Raw genomic sequence first — 18,510 nt, 5'->3', positions numbered from 1 at the left:
ATATGTTCTGATGGTGGTGGGAGTGGCGCACGACTGTCTCCGTGGCGCAATTGGGTAGCGCGATCGGCTGTTAACTGAACGGTTGGAGGTTCGAGCCCTCCCGGGAGTGGTGTGTTGCTTTTTTTTTTGGGCTGATAGCTTTGAAGATATGTTCTGATGGTGGTGAGAGTGGAGCAGGACTGTCTCCGTGGCGCAATTGGCTAGCGCGATCGGCTGGTAACCGAGAGGTTGGAAGTTCGAGCCCACGCGGTGGGGGTGCGGTGCTTTTTTTTCTTTGGGCTGATAGCTTTGAAGATATGTAGTGATGGTGGTGTGACTGGAGCACGACTCTCTCTGTGGCGCAATTGGCTAGCGCGATGGGCTGTTAACTGAAAGGTTGGAGGTTCGAGCCCACCCAGGAATGGTGTGTTGCTTTTTTTTTCTTTGGGCTGATAGCTTTGAAGATATGTTCTGATGGTGGTGAGAGTAGAGCAGGACTGTCTCCATGGCGCTATTGGCTAGCGCGATCGGCTATTAACCGAAAGGTTGGAGGTTCGAGCCCACCCGGTGGTGGTGCGGCGCTTTTTTTTCTTTGGGCTGATAGCTCTGAAGAAATGTTCTGACGGTGGTGAGAGTGGAGCACGACTGTCTCCGTGGCACAATTGGCTAGCGCGATTGGCTGTTAACCGAAAGGTTGGAGGTTCGAGCCCACCCGATGGTGGTGCAGCGATTTTTTTTCTTTTGGCTGATAGCTGTGAAGAAATGTTCTGACGGTGGTGAGAGTGGAGCATGACTGTCTCCTTGGCGCAATTGGCTAGCGCGATCGGCTGTTAACCGAAAGTTTGGAGGTTCGAGCCCTCGCGGGAGTGGTGTGTTGCTTTTTTCTTTGTGCTGATAGCTTTGAAGATATGTTCTGATGGTGGTGAGAGTTGAGCACGACTGTCTCCGTGGCGTAATTGGCTAGCGCGATGGGCTATTAACCGAAAGGTTGGACGCTCGAGCCCACCAGGTGGTGGTGCGGCGCTTTTTTCCTTTGGGCTGATAGCTCTGAAGAAATGTTCTGACGGTGGTGGGAGTGGAGCACGACTGTCTCCGTGGCGCAATTGGCTAGCGCGATCGGCTGTTAACTGAAAGGTTGGAGGTTCGAGCCCTCCCGGGAGTGGTGTGTTGCTTTTTTTTTCTTTGGGCTGATAGCTTTGAAGATAAGTTCTTATGGTGGTGAGAGTGGAGCAGGACTTTCTCCGTGGCGCAATTGGCTAGCGCGATCGGCTGGTAACCGAGAGGTTGGAGGTTGGAGCCCACGCGGTGGCGGGGTGGTGCTTTTTTTTCTTTGGGCTAATAGCTTTGAAGATATGTTGTGATGGTGGTGTGATTGGAGAACGACTCTCTCCGTGGCGCAATTGGCTAGCGCGATGGGCTGTTAACTGAAAGGTTGGAGGTTAGAGCCCGCCCAGGAATGGTGTGTTGCTTTTTTTTCTTTGGGCTGATAGCTTTGAAGATATGTTCTGATGGTGGTGAGAGTGGAGCAGGACTGTCTCAATGGCGCAATTGGCTAGCGCGATCGGCTGTTAACCGAAAGGTTGGAGGTTCGAGCCTACCTGGTGGTGGTGCGGCGCTTTTTTTTCTTTGGGCTGATAGCTCTGAAGAAATGTTCTGACGGTGGTGAGAGTGGAGCACGACTGTCTCCGTGGCACAATTGGCTAGCGCGATTGGCTGTTAACCGAAAGGTTGGATGTTCGAGCCCACCCGATGGTGGTGCAGTGCTTTTTTTCTTTTGGCTGATAGCTCTGAAGAAATGTTCTGACGGTGGTGAGAGTGGAGCATGACTGTCTCCTTGGCGCAATCGGCTAGCATGTTCGGCTGTTAACCGAAAGGTTGGAAGTTCGAGCCCACGCGGTGGTGGTGCGGTGCTTTTTTTCCTTTGGGCTGATAGCTTTGAAGATATGTTGTGGTGGTGGTGAGAGTGGAGCACGACTGTCTCCGTGGCGCAATTGGCTAGCGCGATGGGCTGTTAACTGAAAGGTTGGAGGTTCGAGCTCTCCCGGGAGTGGTGTGTTGCTTTTTTCTTTGCGCTGATAGCTTTGAAGATATGTTCTGATGGTGGTGGGAGTGGAGCACGGCTGTCTCCGTGGCGCAATTGGCTAGCGCGATCGGCTGTTAACCGAAAGGTTGGAGGTTCGAGCCCTCCCGGGAGTGGTGTGTTGCTTTTTTTCTTTGAGCTTATAGCTTTGAAGATATGTTCTGATGGTGGTGAGAGTGGAGCACGACTGTCTCCGTGGCGTAATTGGCTAGCGCGGTGGGCTATTAACCGAACGGTTGGAGGTTCGAGCCCACCCGGTGGTGGTGCGGCGCTTTTTTTGGGCTGATAGCTCTGAAGAAATGTTCTGACGGTGGTGAGAGTGGAGCACGACTGTCTCCGTGGCGCAATTGGCTAGCGCGATCGGCTGTTAACCGAAAGGTTGGAGGTTCGAGCTCTCCCGGGAGTGGTGTGTTGCTTTTTTCTTTGCGCTGATAGCTTTGAAGATATGTTCTGATGGTGGTGGGAGTGGCGCACGACTGTCTCCGTGGCACAATTGGGTAGCCCGATCGGCTGTTAACTGAACGGTTGGAGGTTCGAGCCCTCCCGGGAGTGGTGTGTTGCTTTTTTTTTTGGGCTGATAGCTTTGAAGATATGTTCTGATGGTGGTGAGAGTGGAGCAGGACTGTCTCCGTGGCGCAATTGGCTAGCGCGATGGGCTGTTAACTGAAAGGTTGGAGGTTCGAGCTCTCCCGGGAGTGGTGTGTTGCTTTTTTCTTTGCGCTAATAGCTTTGAAGATATGTTCTGATGGTGGTGGGAGTGGCGCACGACTGTCTCCGTGGCGCAATTGGCTAGCGCGATCGGCTGTTAACCAAAAGGTTGGAGGTTCGAGCACTCCCGGGAATGGTGTGTTGCTTTTTTTTCTTTGCGCTTATAGCTTTGAAGATATGTTCTGATGGTGGTGAGAGTGGAGCACGACTGTCTCCGGGGCGTTATTGGCTAGCGCGATCGGCTATTAACCGAAAGGTTGGAGGTTCGAGCCCACCCGGTGGTGGTGCGGCGCTTTTTTTTCTTTGGGCTGATAGCTCTGAAGAAATGTTCTGACGGTGGTGAGAGTGGAGCACGACTGTCTCCGTGGCACAATTGGCTAGCGCGATTGGCTGTTAACCGAATGGTTGGAGGTTCGAGCCCACCCGATGGTGGTGCAGCGCTTTTTTCTTTTGGCTGATATCTCTGAAGAAATGTTCTGACGGTGGTGAGAGTGGAGCATGACTGTCTCCTTGGCGCAATCGGCTAGCACGTTCCGCTGTTAACCGAAAGGTTGGAAGTTCGAGCCCACGCGGTGGTGGTGCGGTGCTTTTTTTCCTTTGGGCTGATAGCTTTGAAGATATGTTGTGTTAGTGGTGAGAGTGGAGCACGACTGTCTCCGTGGCGCAATTGGCTAGCGCGATGGGCTGTTAACTGAAAGGTTGGAGGTTCGAGCTCTCCCGGGAGGGGTGTGTTGCTTTTTTCTTTGCGCTGATAGCTCTGAAGAAATGTTCTGATGGTGGTGAGAGTGGAGCACGACTGTCTCCGTGGCGCAATTGGCTAGCGCGATGGGCTTTTAACCGAAAGGTTGGAGGTTCGAGATCTCCCGGGAGTGGTGTGTTGCTTTTTTCTTTGCGCTGATAGCTTTGAAGATATGTTCTGATGGTGGTGGGAGTGGCGCACGACTGTCTCCGTGGCGCAATTGGCTAGCGCGATCGGCTGTTAACCAAAAGGTTGGAGGTTCGAGCACTCCCGGGAGTGGTGTGTTGCTTTTTTTTCTTTGCGCTTATAGCTTTGAAGATATGTTCTGATGGTGGTGAGAGTGGAGCACGACTGTCTCCGTGGCGTAATTGGCTAGCGCGATGGGGTATTAACTGAAAGGTTGGAGGTTTGAGCCCACCCGATGTAGTGCAGTGCTTTTTTTCTTTTGGCTGATAGCTCTGAAGAAATGTTCTGACGGTGGTGAGAGTGGAGCATGACTGTCTCCTTGGCGCAATCGGCTAGCACGTTCGGCTGTTAACCGAAAGGTTGGAAGTTCGAGCCCACGCGGTGGTGGTGCGGTGCTTTTTTTCCTTTGGGCTGATAGCTTTGAAGATATGTTGTGATGGTGGTGAGAGTGGAGCACGACTGTCTCCGTGGCGCAATTGGCTAGCGCGATGGGCTGTTAACTGAAAGGTTGGAGGTTCGAGCTCTCCCGGGAGTGGTGTGTTGCTTTTTTCTTTGCGCTGATAGCTTTGAAGATATGTTCTGATGGTGGTGGGAGTGGAGCACGGCTGTCTCCGTGGCGCAATTGGCTAGCGCGATCGGCTGTTAACCGAAAGGTTGGAGGTTCGAGCCCTTCCGGGAGTGGTGTGTTGCTTTTTTTCTTTGAGCTTATAGCTTTGAAGATAGGTTCTGATGGTAGTGAGAGTGGAGCACGACTGTCTCCGTGGCGTAATTGGCTAGCGCGGTGGGCTATTAACCGAAAGGTTGGAGGTTCGAGCCCACCCGGTGGTGGTGCGGCGCTTTTTTTGGGCTGATAGCTCTGAAGAAATGTTCTGACGGTGGTGAGAGTGGAGCACGACTGTCTCCGTGGCGCAATTGGCTAGCGCGATCGGCTGTTAACCGAAAGGTTGGAGGTTCGAGCTCTCCCGGGAGTGGTGTGTTGCTTTTTTCTTTGCGCTAATAGCTTTGAAGATATGTTCTGATGGTGGTGGGAGTGGCGCACCACTGTCTCCGTGGCGCAATTGGCTAGCGCGATCGGCTGTTAACCAAAAGGTTGGAGGTTCGAGCACTCCCGGGAATGGTGTGTTGCTTTTTTTTCTTTGCGCTTATAGCTTTGAAGATATGTTCTGATGGTGGTGAGAGTGGAGCACGACTGTCTCCGTGGCGTAATTGGCTAGCGCGATGGGGTATTAACCGAAAGGTTGGAGGTTTGAGCCCACCCGGTGGTGGTGCGGCGCTTTTTTTTCTTTGGGCTGATAGCTCTGAAGAAATGTTCTGACGGTGGTGAGAGTGGAGCACGACTGTCTCCGTGGCGCAATTGGCTAGCGCGATCGGCTGTTAACCGAAAGGTTGGAGGTTCGAGCTCTCCCGGGAGTGGTGTGTTGCTTTTTTCTTTGCGCTGATAGCTTTGAAGATATGTTTTGATGGTGGTGGGAGTGGCGCACGACTGTCTCCGTGGCGCAATTGGGTAGCCCGATCGGCTGTTAACTGAACGGTTGGAGGTTCGAGCCCTCCCGGGAGTGGTGTGTTGCTTTTTTTTTGGGCTGATAGCTTTGAAGATATGTTCTGATGGTGGTGAGAGTGGAGCAGGACTGTCTCCGTGGCGCAATTGGCTAGCGCGATCGGCTGGTAACCGAGAGGTTGGAAGTTCGAGCCCACGCGGTGGGGGTGCGGTGCTTTTTTTTCTTTGGGCTGATAGCTTTGAAGATATGTAGTGATGGTGGTGTGATTGGAGCACGACTCTCTCCGTGGCGCAATTGGCTAGCGCGATGGGCTGTTAACTGAAAGGTTGGAGGTTCGAGCCCACAAAGGAATGGTGTGTTGCTTTTTTTTTCTTTGGGCTGATAGCTTTGAAGATATGTTCTGATGGTGGTGAGAGTAGAGCAGGACTGTCTCCATGGCGCTATTGGCTAGCGCGATTGGCTATTAACCGAAAGGTTGGAGGTTCGAGCCCACCCGGTGGTGGTGCGGCGCTTTTTTTTCTTTGGGCTGATAGCTCTGAGGAAATGTTCTGACGGTGGTGAGAGTGGAGCACGACTGTCTCCGTGGCACAATTGGCTAGCGCGATTGGCTGTTAACCGAATGGTTGGAGGTTCGAGCCCACCCGATGGTGGTGCAGCGCTTTTTTCTTTTGGCTGATATCTCTGAAGAAATGTTCTGACGGTGGTGAGAGTGGAGCATGACTGTCTCCTTGGCGCAATCGGCTAGCACGTTCCGCTGTTAACCGAAAGGTTGGAAGTTCGAGCCCACACGGTGGTGGTGCGGTGCTTTTTTTCCTTTGGGCTGATAGCTTTGAAGATATGTTGTGTTAGTGGTGAGAGTGGAGCACGACTGTCTCCGTGGCGCAATTGGCTAGCGCGATGGGCTGTTAACTGAAAGGTTGGAGGTTCGAGCTCTCCCGGGAGGGGTGTGTTGCTTTTTTCTTTGCGCTGATAGCTCTGAAGAAATGTTCTGACGGTGGTGAGAGTGGAGCACGACTGTCTCCGTGGCGCAATTGGCTAGCGCGATGGGCTTTTAACCGAAAGGTTGGAGGTTCGAGATCTCCCGGGAGTGGTGTGTTGCTTTTTTCTTTGCGCTGATAGCTTTGAAGATATGTTCTGATGGTGGTGGGAGTGGCGCACGACTGTCTCCGTGGCGCAATTGGCTAGCGCGATCGGCTGTTAACCAAAAGGTTGGAGGTTCGAGCACTCCCGGGAGTGGTGTGTTGCTTTTTTTTCTTTGCGCTAATAGCTTTGAAGATATGTTCTGATGGTGGTGAGAGTGGAGCACGACTGTCTCCGTGTCGTAATTGGCATGCGCGATGGGGTATTAACCGAAAGGTTGGAGGTTTGAGCCCACCCGGTGGTGGTGCGGCGCTTTTTTTTCTTTGGGCTGATAGCTCTGAAGAAATGTTCTGACGGTGGTGAGAGTGGAGCATGACTGTCTCCGTGGCGCAATTGGCTAGCGCGATGGGCTGTTAACCGAAAGGTTGGAGTTCGAGCCCACCCGATGGTGGTGCGGCGCTTTTTTTTCTTTGGGCTGATAGCTCTGAAGAAATGCTCTGACGGTGGTGAGAGTGGAGCATGACTGTCTCCTTGGCGCTATTGGCTAGCGCGATCGGCTGTTAACCGAAAGGTTGGAGGTTCGAGCGCTCCCGGGAGTGGTGTGTTGCTTTTTTCTTAGCGCTGATAGCTTTGAAGATATGTTCTGATGGTGGTGAGAGTCGAGCACGACTGTCTCCGTGGCGTAATTGGCTAGCGCGATGGGCTATTACCCGAAAGGTTGGACGCTCGAGCCCACCCGGTGGTGGTGCGGCGCTTTTTTTCTTTTGGCTGATATCTCTGAAGAAATGTTCTGACGGTGGTGAGAGTGGAGCATGACTGTCTCCTTGGCGCAATCGGCTAGCACGTTCCGCTGTTAACCGAAAGGTTGGAAGTTCGAGCCCACGCGGTGGTGGTGCGGTGCTTTTTTTCCTTTGGGCTGATAGCTTTGAAGATATGTTGTGTTAGTGGTGAGAGTGGAGCACGACTGTCTCCGTGGCGCAATTGGCTAGCGCGATGGGCTGTTAACTGAAAGGTTGGAGGTTCGAGCTCTCCCGGGAGTGGTGTGTTGCTTTTTTCTTTGTGCTGATAGCTCTGAAGAAATGTTCTGACGGTGGTGAGAGTGGAGCACGACTGTCTCCGTGGCGCAATTGGCTAGCGCGATCGGCTGTTCACCAAAAGGTTGGAGGTTTGAGCACTCCCGGCAGTGGTGTGTTGCTTTTTTTTTCTTTGCGCTTATAGCTTTGAAGATATGTTCTGATGGTGGTGAGAGTGGAGCACGACTGTCTCCGTGGCGTAATTGGCTAGCGCGATGGGGTATTAACTGAAAGGTTGGAGGTTTGAGCTCACCCGGTTGTGGTGCGGCGCTTTTTTTCTTTGGGCTGATAGCTCTGAAGAAATGTTCCGACGGTGGTGAGAGTGGAGCATGACTGTCTCCGTGGCGCAATCGGCTAGCGCGATGGGCTGTTAACCGAAAGGTTGGAGGTTCGAGCCCTCCCGGGAGTGGTGTGTTGCTTTTTTTCTTTGTGCTTATAGCTTTGAAGATATGTTCAGATGGTGGTGGGAGTGGAGCACGACTGTCTCCGTGGCGCAATTGGCTAGCGCGATCGGCTGTTAACCAAAAGGTTGGAGGTTCGAGCACTCCCGGGAGTGGTGTGTTGCTTTTTTTTCTTTGCGCTTATAGCTTTGAAGATATGTTCTGATGGTGGTGAGAGTGGAGCACGACTGTCTCCGTGGCGTAATTGGCTAGCGCGATGGGGTATTAAACGAAAGGTTGGAGGTTTGAGCCCACCCGGTGGTGGTGCGGCGCTTTTTTTTCTTTGGGCTGATAGCCCTGAAGAAATGTTCTGACGGTGGTGAGAGTGGAGCACGACTGCCTCCGTGGCGCAATTGGCTAGCGCAATCGGCTGTTAACCGAAAGGTTGGAGGTTCGAGCTCCCCCGGGAGTGGTGTGTTGCTTTTTTCTTTGCGCTGATAGCTTTGAAGATATGTTCTGATGGTGTTGAGAGTGGAGCAGGACTTCTCCGTGGCGCAATTGGCTAGCGCGATCGGCTGGTGACCGAGAGGTTGGAGGTTCGAGCCCACGTGGTGGCGGTGCGGTGCTTTTTTTTCTTTGGGCTGATAGCTTTGAAGATATGTTGTGATGGTGGTGTGATTGGAGCACGACTCTCTCCGTGGCGCAATTGGCTAGCTCGATGGGCTATTAACTGAAAGGTTGGAGGTTCGAGCCCACCCAGGAATGGTGTGTTGCTTTTTTTTCTTTGGGCTGATAGCTTTGAAGATATGTTCTGATGGTGGTGAGAGTGGAGCAGGACTGTCTCCATGGCGCAATTGGCTAGCTCTATCGGCTGTTAACCGAAAGGTTGGAGGTTCGAGCCCACCTGGTGGTGGTGCGGCGCTTTTTTTTTCTTTGGGCTGATAGCTCTGAAGAAATGTTCTCACGGTGGTGAGAGTGGAGCACGACTGTCTCCGTGGCACGATTGGCTAGTGCGATTGGCTGTTAACCGAAAGGTTGGAGGTTCGAGCCCACCCGATGGTGGTGCAGCGCTTTTTTTCTTTTGGCTGATATCTCTGAAGAAATGTTCTGACGGTGGTGAGAGTGGAGCATGACTGTCTCCTTGGCGCAATCGGCTAGCACGTTCCGCTGTTAACCGAAAGGTTGGAAGTTCGAGCCCACGCGGTGGTGGTGCGGTGCTTTTTTTCCTTTGGGCTGATAGCTTTGAAGATATGTTCTGATGGTGGTGGGAGTGGAGCACGACTGTCTCCGTGGCGCAATTGGCTAGCGCGATGGGCTGTTAACCGAAAGGTTGGAGGTTCGGGCCCTCCCGGGAGTGGTGTGTTGCTTTTTTTCTTTGCGCTTATAGCTTTGAAGATATGTTCTGATGGTGGTGAGAGTGGAGCACGACTGTCTCCGTGGCGTAATTGGCTAGCGCGATGGGGTATTACCCGAAAGGTTGGAGGTTTGAGCCCACCAGGTGGTGGTGCGGCGCTTTTTTTTCTTTGGGCTGATAGCTCTGAAGAAATGTTCTGACGGTGGGGAGAGTGGAGCACGACTGTCTCCGTGGCGCAATTGGCTAGCGCGATCGGCTGTTAACCGAAAGGTTGGAGGTTCGAGCTCTCCCGGGAGTGGAGTGTTGCTTTTTTCTTTGCGCTGATAGCTTTGAAGATATGTTCTGATGGTGGTGGGAGTGGAGCACGACTGTCTCCGTGGCGCAATTGGCTAGCGCGATCGGCTGTTAACTAAAAAGGTTGGAGGTTCGAGCACTCCCGGGAGTGGTGTGTTGCTTTTTTTTCTTTGCACTTATAGCTTTGAAGATATGTTCTGATGGTGGTGAGAGTGGAGCACGACTGTCTCCGTGGCGTAATTGGCTAGAGCGATGGGGTATTAACCGAAAGGTTGGAGATTTGAGCCCACCCGGTGGTGGTGCGGCGCTTTTTTTTCTTTGGGCTGATAGCTCTGAAGAAATGTTCTGACGGTGGTGAGATAGGAGCATGACTGTCTCCGTGGCGCAATTGGCTAGCGCGATGGGCTGTTAACCGAAAGGTTGTAGGTTCGAGGCCACCCGATGGTGGTGCAGCGCTTTTTTTTCTTTTGGCTGATAGCTGTGAAGAAATGTTTTGACGGTGGTGAGAGTGGAGCATGACTGTCTCCTTGGCGCAATTGGCTAGCGCGATCGGCTGTTAACCGAAAGTTTGGAGGTTCGAGCCCTCCCGGGAGTGGTGTGTTGCTTTTTTCTTTGTGCTGATAGCTTTGAAGATATGTTCTGATGGTGGTGAGAGTTGAGCACGACTGTCTCCGTGGCGTAATTGGCTAGCGCGATGGGCTATTAACCGAAAGGTTGGACGCTCGAGCCCACCATGTGGTGGTGCGGCGCTTTTTTCCTTTGGGCTGATAGCTATGAAGAAATGTTCTGACGGTGGTGGGAGTGGAGCACGACTGTCTCCGTGGCGCAATTGGCTAGCGCGATCGGCTGTTAACTGAAAGGTTGGAGGTTCGAGCCCTCCCGGGAGTGGTGTGTTGCTTTTTTTTTCTTTGGGCTAATAGCTTTGAAGATAAGTTCTTATGGTGGTGAGAGTGGAGCAGGACTGTCTCCGTGGCGCAATTGGCTAGCGCGATCGGCTGGTAACCGAGAGGTTGGAGGTTGGAGCCCACGCGGTGGCGGGGCGGTGCTTTTTTTTCTTTGGGCTAATAGCTTTGAAGATATGTTGTGATGGTGGTGTGATTGGAGAACGACTCTCTCCGTGGCGCAATTGGCTAGCGCGATGGGCTGTTAACTGAAAGGTTGGAGGTTAGAGCCCACCCAGGAATGGTGTGTTGCTTTTTTTTCTTTGGGCTGATAGCTTTGAAGATATGTTCTGACGGTGGTGAGAGTGGAGCATGACTGTCTCCTTGGCGGAATCGGCTAGCGCGGTGGGCTATTAACCGAAAGGTTGGAGGTTCGAGCCCACCCGGTGGTGGTGCGGCGCTTTTTTTTGGGCTGATAGCTCTGAAGAAATGTTCTGACGGTGGTGAGAGTGGAGCACGACTGTCTCCGTGGCGCAATTGGCTAGCCTGATCGGCTGTTAACCGAAAGGTTGGAGGTTCGAGCTCTCCCGGGAGTGGTGTGTTGCTTTTTTCTTTGCGCTAATAGCTTTGAAGATATGTTCTGATGGTGGTGGGAGTGGCGCACGACTGTCTCCGTGGCGCAATTGGCTAGCGTGATCGGCTGTTAACCAAAAGGTTGGAGGTTCGAGCACTCCCGGGAGTGGTGTGTTGCTTTTTTTTCTTTGCGCTTATAGCTTTGAAGATATGTTCTGATGGTGGTGAGAGTGGAGCACGACTTTCTCCGTGGCGTAATTGGCTAGCGCGATGGGGTATTAACCGAAAGGTTGGAGGTTTGAGCCCACCCGGTGGTGGTGCGGCGCTTTTTTTTCTTTGGGCTGATAGCTTTGAAGAAATGTTCCGACGGTGGTGAGAGTGGAGCACGACTGTCTCCGTGGCGCAATTGGCTAGCGCGATCGGCTGTTAACCGAAAGGTTGGAGGTTCGAGCTCTCCCGGGAGTGGTGTGTTGCTTTTTTCTTTGCGCTGATAGCTTTGAAGATATGTTCTGATGGTGGTGGGAGTGGCGCACGACTGTCTCCGTGGCGCAATTGGGTAGCGCGATCGGCTGTTAACTGAACGGTTGGAGGTTCGAGCCCTCCCGGGAGTGGTGTGTTGCTTTTTTTTTGGGCTGATAGCTTTGAAGATATGTTCTGATGGTGGTGAGAGTGGAGCAGGACTGTCTCCGTGGCGCAATTGGCTAGCGCGATCGGCTGGTAACCGAGAGGTTGGAAGTTCGAGCCCACGCGGTGGGGGTGCGGTGCTTTTTTTTCTTTGGGCTGATAGCTTTGAAGATATGTAGTGATGGTGGTGTGACTGGAGCACGACTCTCTCTGTGGCGCAATTGGCTAGCGCGATGGGCTGTTAACTGAAAGGTTGGAGGTTCGAGCCCACCCAGGAATGGTGTGTTGCTTTTTTTTTCTTTGGGCTGATAGCTTTGAAGATATGTTCTGATGGTGGTGAGAGTAGAGCAGGACTGTCTCCATGGCGCTATTGGCTAGCGCGATCGGCTATTAACCGAAAGGTTGGAGGTTCGAGCCCACCCGGTGGTGGTGCGGCGCTTTTTTTTCTTTGGGCTGATAGCTCTGAAGAAATGTTCTGACGGTGGTGAGAGTGGAGCACGACTGTCTCCGTGGCACAATTGGCTAGCGCGATTGGCTGTTAACCGAAAGGTTGGAGGTTCGAGCCCACCCGATGGTGGTGCAGCGATTTTTTTTCTTTTGGCTGATAGCTGTGAAGAAATGTTCTGACGGTGGTGAGAGTGGAGCATGACTGTCTCCTTGGCGCAATTGGCTAGCGCGATCGGCTGTTAACCGAAAATTTGGAGGTTCGAGCCCTCGCGGGAGTGGTGTGTTGCTTTTTTCTTTGTGCTGATAGCTTTGAAGATATGTTCTGATGGTGGTGAGAGTTGAGCACGACTGTCTCCGTGGCGTAATTGGTAACCCGATGGGCTATTAACCGAAAGGTTGGACGCTCGAGCCCACCAGGTGGTGGTGCGGCGCTTTTTTCCTTTGGGCTGATAGCTCTGAAGAAATGTTCTGACGGTGGTGGGAGTGGAGCACGACTGTCTCCGTGGCGCAATTGGCTAGCGCGATCGGCTGTTAACTGAAAGGTTGGAGGTTCGAGCCCTCCCGGGAGTGGTGTGTTGCTTTTTTTTTCTTTGGGCTGATAGCTTTGAAGATAAGTTCTTATGGTGGTGAGAGTGGAGCAGGACTTTCTCCGTGGCGCAATTGGCTAGCGCGATCGGCTGGTAACCGAGAGGTTGGAGGTTGGAGCCCACGCGGTGGCGGGGTGGTGCTTTTTTTTCTTTGGGCTAATAGCTTTGAAGATATGTTGTGATGGTGGTGTGATTGGAGAACGACTCTCTCCGTGGCGCAATTGGCTAGCGCGATGGGCTGTTAACTGAAAGGTTGGAGGTTAGAGCCCGCCCAGGAATGGTGTGTTGCTTTTTTTTCTTTGGGCTGATAGCTTTGAAGATATGTTCTGATGGTGGTGAGAGTGGAGCAGGACTGTCTCAATGGCGCAATTGGCTAGCGCGATCGGCTGTTAACCGAAAGGTTGGAGGTTCGAGCCTACCTGGTGGTGGTGCGGCGCTTTTTTTTCTTTGGGCTGATAGCTCTGAAGAAATGTTCTGACGGTGGTGAGAGTGGAGCACGACTGTCTCCGTGGCACAATTGGCTAGCGCGATTGGCTGTTAACCGAAAGGTTGGATGTTCGAGCCCACCCGATGGTGGTGCAGTGCTTTTTTTCTTTTGGCTGATAGCTCTGAAGAAATGTTCTGACGGTGGTGAGAGTGGAGCATGACTGTCTCCTTGGCGCAATCGGCTAGCATGTTCGGCTGTTAACCGAAAGGTTGGAAGTTCGAGCCCACGCGGTGGTGGTGCGGTGCTTTTTTTCCTTTGGGCTGATAGCTTTGAAGATATGTTGTGATGGTGGTGAGAGTGGAGCACGACTGTCTCCGTGGCGCAATTGGCTAGCGCGATGGGCTGTTAACTGAAAGGTTGGAGGTTCGAGCTCTCCCGGGAGTGGTGTGTTGCTTTTTTCTTTGCGCTGATAGCTTTGAAGATATGTTCTGATGGTGGTGGGAGTGGAGCACGGCTGTCTCCGTGGCGCAATTGGCTAGCGCGTTCGGCTGTTAACCGAAAGGTTGGAGGTTCGAGCCCTCCCGGGAGTGGTGTGTTGCTTTTTTTCTTTGAGCTTATAGCTTTGAAGATATGTTCTGATGGTGGTGAGAGTGGAGCACGACTGTCTCCGTGGCGTAATTGGCTAGCGCGGTGGGCTATTAACCGAACGGTTGGAGGTTCGAGCCCACCCGGTGGTGGTGCGGCGCTTTTTTTGGGCTGATAGCTCTGAAGAAATGTTCTGACGGTGGTGAGAGTGGAGCACGACTGTCTCCGTGGCGCAATTGGCTAGCGCGATCGGCTGTTAACCGAAAGGTTGGAGGTTCGAGCTCTCCCGGGAGTGGTGTGTTGCTTTTTTCTTTGCGCTAATAGCTTTGAAGATATGTTCTGATGGTGGTGGGAGTGGCGCACGACTGTCTCCGTGGCGCAATTGGCTAGCGCGATCGGCTGTTAACCAAAAGGTTGGAGGTTCGAGCACTCCCGGGAATGGTGTGTTGCTTTTTTTTCTTTGCGCTTATAGCTTTGAAGATATGTTCTGATGGTGGTGAGAGTGGAGCACGACTGTCTCCGTGGCGTTATTGGCTAGCGCGATGGGGTATTAACCGAAAGGTTGGAGGTTTGAGCCCACCCGGTGGTGGTGCGGCGCTTTTTTTTCTTTGGGCTGATAGCTCTGAAGAAATGTTCTGACGGTGGTGAGAGTGGAGCACGACTGTCTCCGTGGCGCAATTGGCTAGCGCGATCGGCTGTTAACCGAAAGGTTGGAGGTTCGAGCTCTCCCGGGAGTGGTGTGTTGCTTTTTTCTTTGCGCTGATAGCTTTGAAGATATGTTCTGATGGTGGTGGGAGTGGCGCACGACTGTCTCCGTGGCCCAATTGGGTAGCCCGATCGGCTGTTAACTGAACGGTTGGAGGTTCGAGCCCTCCCGGGAGTGGTGTGTTGCTTTTTTTTGGGCTGATAGCTTTGAAGATATGTTCTGATGGTGGTGAGAGTGGAGCAGGACTGTCTCCGTGGCGCAATTGGCTAGCGCGATCGGCTGGTAACCGAGAGGTTGGAAGTTCGAGCCCACGCGGTGGGGGTGCGGTGCTTTTTTTTCTTTGGGCTGATAGCTTTGAAGATATGTAGTGATGGTGGTGTGATTGGAGCACGACTCTCTCCGTGGCGCAATTGGCTAGCGCGATGGGCTGTTAACTGAAAGGTTGGAGGTTCGAGCCCACAAAGGAATGGTGTGTTGCTTTTTTTTTCTTTGGGCTGATAGCTTTGAAGATATGTTCTGATGGTGGTGAGAGTAGAGCAGGACTGTCTCCATGGCGCTATTGGCTAGCGCGATCGGCTATTAACCGAAAGGTTGGAGGTTCGAGCCCACCCGGTGGTGGTGCGGCGCTTTTTTTTCTTTGGGCTGATAGCTCTGAAGAAATGTTGTGACGGTGGTGAGAGTGGAGCACGACTGTCTCCGTGGCACAATTGGCTAGCGCGATTGGCTGTTAACCGAATGGTTGGAGGTTCGAGCCCACCCGATGGTGGTGCAGCGCTTTTTTCTTTTGGCTGATATCTCTGAAGAAATGTTCTGACGGTGGTGAGAGTGGAGCATGACTGTCTCCTTGGCGCAATCGGCTAGCACGTTCCGCTGTTAACCGAAAGGTTGGAAGTTCGAGCCCACGCGGTGGTGGTGCGGTGCTTTTTTTCCTTTGGGCTGATAGCTTTGAAGATATGTTGTGTTAGTGGTGAGAGTGGAGCACGACTGTCTCCGTGGCGCAATTGGCTAGCGCGATGGGCTGTTAACTGAAAGGTTGGAGGTTCGAGCTCTCCCGGGAGGGGTGTGTTGCTTTTTTCTTTGCGCTGATAGCTCTGAAGAAATGTTCTGATGGTGGTGAGAGTGGAGCACGACTGTCTCCGTGGCGCAATTGGCTAGCGCGATGGGCTTTTAACCGAAAGGTTGGAGGTTCGAGATCTCCCGGGAGTGGTGTGTTGCTTTTTTCTTTGCGCTGATAGCTTTGAAGATATGTTCTGATGGTGGTGGGAGTGGCGCACGACTGTCTCCGTGGCGCAATTGGCTAGCGCGATCGGCTGTTAACCAAAAGGTTGGAGGTTCGAGCACTCCCGGGAGTGGTGTGTTGCTTTTTTTTTTTGCGCTTATAGCTTTGAAGATATGTTCTGATGGTGGTGAGAGTGGAGCACGACTGTCTCCGTGGCGTAATTGGCTAGCGCGATGGGGTATTAACTGAAAGGTTGGAGGTTTGAGCCCACCCGATGTAGTGCAGTGCTTTTTTTCTTTTGGCTGATAGCTCTGAAGAAATGTTCTGACGGTGGTGAGAGTGGAGCATGACTGTCTCCTTGGCGCAATCGGCTAGCACGTTCGGCTGTTAACCGAAAGGTTGGAAGTTCGAGCCCACGCGGTGGTGGTGCGGTGCTTTTTTTCCTTTGGGCTGATAGCTTTGAAGATATGTTGTGATGGTGGTGAGAGTGGAGCACGACTGTCTCCGTGGCGCAATTGGCTAGCGCGATGGGCTGTTAACTGAAAGGTTGGAGGTTCGAGCTCTCCCGGGAGTGGTGTGTTGCTTTTTTCTTTGCGCTGATAGCTTTGAAGATATGTTCTGATGGTGGTGGGAGTGGAGCACGGCTGTCTCCGTGGCGCAATTGGCTAGCGCGATCGGCTGTTAACCGAAAGGTTGGAGGTTCGAGCCCTTCCGGGAGTGGTGTGTTGCTTTTTTTCTTTGAGCTTATAGCTTTGAAGATAGGTTCTGATGGTAGTGAGAGTGGAGCACGACTGTCTCCGTGGCGTAATTGGCTAGCGCGGTGGGCTATTAACCGAAAGGTTGGAGGTTCGAGCCCACCCGGTGGTGGTGCGGCGCTTTTTTTGGGCTGATAGCTCTGAAGAAATGTTCTGACGGTGGTGAGAGTGGAGCACGACTGTCTCCGTGGCGCAATTGGCTAGCGCGATCGGCTGTTAACCGAAAGGTTGGAGGTTCGAGCTCTCCCGGGAGTGGTGTGTTGCTTTTTTTCTTTGCGCTAATAGCTTTGAAGATATGTTCTGATGGTGGTGGGAGTGGCGCACCACTGTCTCCGTGGCGCAATTGGCTAGCGCGATCGGCTGTTAACCAAAAGGTTGGAGGTTCGAGCACTCCCGGGAATGGTGTGTTGCTTTTTTTTCTTTGCGCTTATAGCTTTGAAGATATGTTCTGATGGTGGTGAGAGTGGAGCACGACTGTCTCCGTGGCGTAATTGGCTAGCGCGATGGGGTATTAACCGAAAGGTTGGAGGTTTGAGCCCACCCGGTGGTGGTGCGGCGCTTTTTTTTCTTTGGGCTGATAGCTCTGAAGAAATGTTCTGACGGTGGTGAGAGTGGAGCACGACTGTCTCCGTGGCGCAATTGGCTAGCGCGATCGGCTGTTAACCGAAAGGTTGGAGGTTCGAGCTCTCCCGGGAGTGGTGTGTTGCTTTTTTCTTTGCGCTGATAGCTTTGAAGATATGTTCTGATGGTGGTGGGAGTGGCGCACGACTGTCTCCGTGGCGCAATTGGGTAGCCCGATCGGCTGTTAACTGAACGGTTGGAGGTTCGAGCCCTCCCGGGAGTGGTGTGTTGCTTTTTTTTTGGGCTGATAGCTTTGAAGATATGTTCTGATGGTGGTGAGAGTGGAGCAGGACTGTCTCCGTGGCGCAATTGGCTAGCGCGATCGGCTGGTAACCGAGAGGTTGGAAGTTCGAGCCCACGCGGTGGGGGTGCGGTGCTTTTTTTTCTTTGGGCTGATAGCTTTGAAGATATGTAGTGATGGTGGTGTGATTGGAGCACGACTCTCTCCGTGGCGCAATTGGCTAGCGCGATGGGCTGTTAACTGAAAGGTTGGAGGTTCGAGCCCACAAAGGAATGGTGTGTTGCTTTTTTTTTCTTTGGGCTGATAGCTTTGAAGATATGTTCTGATGGTGGTGAGAGTAGAGCAGGACTGTCTCCATGGCGCTATTGGCTAGCGCGATTGGCTATTAACCGAAAGGTTGGAGGTTCGAGCCCACCCGGTGGTGGTGCGGCGCTTTTTTTTCTTTGGGCTGATAGCTCTGAGGAAATGTTCTGACGGTGGTGAGAGTGGAGCACGACTGTCTCCGTGGCACAATTGGCTAGCGCGATTGGCTGTTAACCGAATGGTTGGAGGTTCGAGCCCACCCGATGGTGGTGCAGCGCTTTTTTCTTTTGGCTGATATCTCTGAAGAAATGTTCTGACGGTGGTGAGAGTGGAGCATGACTGTCTCCTTGGCGCAATCGGCTAGCACGTTCCGCTGTTAACCGAAAGGTTGGAAGTTCGAGCCCACACGGTGGTGGTGCGGTGCTTTTTTTCCTTTGGGCTGATAGCTTTGAAGATATGTTGTGTTAGTGGTGAGAGTGGAGCACGACTGTCTCCGTGGCGCAATTGGCTAGCGCGATGGGCTGTTAACTGAAAGGTTGGAGGTTCGAGCTCTCCCGGGAGGGGTGTGTTGCTTTTTTCTTTGCGCTGATAGCTCTGAAGAAATGTTCTGACGGTGGTGAGAGTGGAGCACGACTGTCTCCGTGGCGCAATTGGCTAGCGCGATGGGCTTTTAACCGAAAGGTTGGAGGTTCGAGATCTCCCGGGAGTGGTGTGTTGCTTTTTTCTTTGCGCTGATAGCTTTGAAGATATGTTCTGATTGTGGTGGGAGTGGCGCACGACTGTCTCCGTGGCGCAATTGGCTAGCGCGATCGGCTGTTAACCAAAAGGTTGGAGGTTCGAGCACTCCCGGGAGTGGTGTGTTGCTTTTTTTTCTTTGCGCTAATAGCTTTGAAGATATGTTCTGATGGTGGTGAGAGTGGAGCACGACTGTCTCCGTGTCGTAATTGGCATGCGCGATGGGGTATTAACCGAAAGGTTGGAGGTTTGAGCCCACCCGGTGGTGGTGCGGCGCTTTTTTTTCTTTGGGCTGATAGCTCTGAAGAAATGTTCTGACGGTGGTGAGAGTGGAGCATGACTGTCTCCGTGGCGCAATTGGCTAGCGCGATGGGCTGTTAACCGAAAGGTTGGAGTTCGAGCCCACCCGATGGTGGTGCGGCGCTTTTTTTTCT

General features: G+C 52.7%; 1 non-coding gene across 1 annotated transcript; it reads left to right on the top strand.

Annotated features, from left to right (window-relative positions):
- The first annotated feature begins 13,424 nt into the window (after window positions 1–13,424).
- TRNAN-GUU (transfer RNA asparagine (anticodon GUU)) lies at window positions 13,425–13,501 on the top strand. Its single transcript has one exon. It is a non-coding gene; the product is annotated as a tRNA-Asn (tRNA).
- The last annotated feature ends 5,009 nt before the right edge of the window (window positions 13,502–18,510 follow it).

The sequence above is a fragment of the Rhipicephalus microplus genome, unplaced genomic scaffold (genome assembly GCF_043290135.1).
Source record: "Rhipicephalus microplus isolate Deutch F79 unplaced genomic scaffold, USDA_Rmic scaffold_116, whole genome shotgun sequence".
Classification (NCBI taxonomy): Eukaryota; Metazoa; Arthropoda; class Arachnida; order Ixodida; family Ixodidae; genus Rhipicephalus; species Rhipicephalus microplus.
Note: the sequence above shows the minus strand (reverse complement) of the source record. Positions and strands in the feature narration are given on the sequence as shown.